The following is a 2859-nucleotide window of genomic DNA, read 5'->3' as shown; positions in this document are numbered from 1 at the left end:
TGTATGTTGATTTTCTATTGATGATTCGAGAAGCGAAAGAAGTATGATAGGATTGTGGCAAGTGGAATGATGTGGTCTCAGCGGAGTACGCCAAAAGGGAAAGTTAAAGGGAAGTCGTGATGACGACTCGGGAATACTAAAAGATCGGTCACCAGACTAGACGTAACACCTGCCTACAATATTGGTCCTAAGTACGTAATGTTGATCATTAAGTAAGTTAAGTAAATAAAATAAATAAATAAATATATGTAGGTGTGCCGTGTGGTTCCCGGCACCAATACAAAAAAGAATAGGACCACTCCATCTCGTTCCCATGGAAGTCGTTAAAGGCGACTAAGAGATAGGCTTACAAACTTAAGATTCTTTTTTAGGCGATGGGCTAGCAACCTGTCACTATTTGGATCTCAATTCTGTCATTAAGCCAAATAGCTGAACGTGGCCGATCAGTCTTTTCAAGACTGTTGGCTCTGTCTACCCCACAAGGGATATAGACGTGACCATATGTATGTATATACGGGACAAATTACACAGATTGAGTTAGCCTCGAAGTAAGTGCGAGACTTGTGTTATGAGATATTAACTCAACGATACTATATTTTCAAATAAATTCTTATATAGATAAACATCCAAGACCCAAGCCAATCAGAAAAGTTCTTTTCTTATCATGCCCCTACCGGGATTCGAACCCGAAAGTAACAACTTTCGCATTTTACAGTCCTTCAATCAGATGTATTGTGATGCTACCTGGCAGAATCCAGTCACTGATAGGTAATGATAAGTAATGGAAGATGACAGATGATTGATCGTCATAAAGTTGTGTGGAATACATACATTTTTCCAATTGTTATTCAAATATCTCGTCGGAGTTACAATATTTACGGGAAATTATGTTTTCTTGTACGATTAAAAAGGCGGACAGACACAGAAGGCCTTATATTTTAAACTTATTTATGTTTAGGATTAATTCTGAAAAATATTACGTCGGCGTCGACAGGAAAACGGTGAATTTATAACATACATACATACATACATATAATCACGTCTATATCCCTTGCGGGTTAGACAGAGCCAACAGTCTTAAAAAGACTGATAGGCCACGTTCAGCTATTTGGCTAAATGATAGAATTGAGATTCAAATAGTGACAGGTTGCTAGCCCATCGCCTGAAATAAATAATCTCAAGTTTGCAAGCCTATCCCTTAGTCGCCTTTTACGACATCCATGGGAAAGAGATGGAGTGGTCCTATTCTTTTTTGTTTTGGTGCCGGGAACCACACGGCAATTTATAAAGTAAAACAAATTCAGTTTTGGCATAATTTATTGTATAAATCCTAAATTACATTTATCAGTTAAAATTGTACTATGCTCTTATTAATTTTAAGTCTAAAATTATCTATCTTGTTAGGCATCATCGTGGATAAGATTATTCCTGAGAACTTCACACATTCGTCGCACCCACGCGGAGACACCACACCTGATGCGACTGCTTCATCTGCATCCTGAAAATATATTTTAACTTTATTATCAAAGTACTTACCATAATTAAAAAAAAACTTAAAAAATAATAAAGAAATATTCTGCTTTTCATTTTTCATTCACATCTAAGTCGCATTGAAAATTAACAATAATATAATTGCGCAAAATGCCCTAAAAGATCTAGATTCAATAATGCTTCTAGCATAAATTGCAATTAGCTAAGCAGGTATATTTTGTTTCATATACTCATAACAGCACATAAATGGGTACATGCCGTAAAAAGTTTTAGCCAAGTAGATATATTGTCAAAACGCAATGTTACTTATATATTTGTACCAAATAAAGCGTTCTTTTCTAACACATAAATACATATGGTCACGTCTATATCCCTAGCGGGGTAGACAGAGCCACCAGTCTTGAAAAGATTGATAGGCCACGCTCAGCTGTTTGGCTTAGTGATAGAATTGAGATTCAAATAGTGACAGGCTAGCCCATCGCCTAAAAGAGGAATCCCAAGTTTATACCTAAGCGTATCCCTTAGTCGCCTTTTACGACATCCGTGGGAAAGAGATGGAGTGGTCCTTTTCTTTTTTGTAATGGTGCCGGCAACCACACGGCATCTTTCATTTCATTCTTTTCTAACAGCGTACAAGATATTTTATGTTTTCTAAAAAGGCAGCCATGTCATTTCCGAATAGTATATACATACATATATAAATTCTTAGTACCCTGCCGTTAACTCTAACCCTTTCCACTTAAAAACACAGTACCTTTTCAAGAAAACGTCCATCTATCCAGTATATCTGATGAAACCCTTGCCAGTCAGCGTCAGCTCCACAGGGATGGGCGCCGCCGTGGTGGCCCTGGAGCCCCCTCGGCCTCCGAAGCTGCTAGCCTGGTTCACGAAGGCCACGAACATCCCCGTCCAGAACGAGGCGAACACGACCGCGCCGAGTATTACTAAACTGGGAATAAAGAAGTACCACCGTGGTTAATTTGTGAACGGTGAATATCAATCGATTGACATCCGTAGGAAAGAGATGGCGTGGTCCTATTCTTTTTTGTACTGGTGCCGGGAACCACACGGCACATTGCTTAATAGAATAGAGAAAATAGAAAAAAAATTCACTCACAGTCCCGTCCCTCCGACCATTTTGAAAAACTCCACCGGAATGATCAATAAGCGATGAGCCCTTGGTCAAAACAAAGAAATAATGATTACAATGTTGTTTTGATAACAATGTAACCAATTGCACAATAACTCGTTCACGAAATTAATTTAAGGCACTATTCACATGAACAGATTATGTGTGAACAGCGCCTTATAAAAATGATTTATGAAATAAAAAAAATGAAAACAGTTATGTTTACTTAATATTTTTGT

This window comes from Amyelois transitella, chromosome 14 (genome assembly GCF_032362555.1).
Source record: "Amyelois transitella isolate CPQ chromosome 14, ilAmyTran1.1, whole genome shotgun sequence".
Taxonomy (NCBI): domain Eukaryota; kingdom Metazoa; phylum Arthropoda; class Insecta; order Lepidoptera; family Pyralidae; genus Amyelois; species Amyelois transitella.
The sequence above is the reverse complement of the archived record's forward strand: the minus strand, read 5'-3'. Positions refer to the sequence as shown.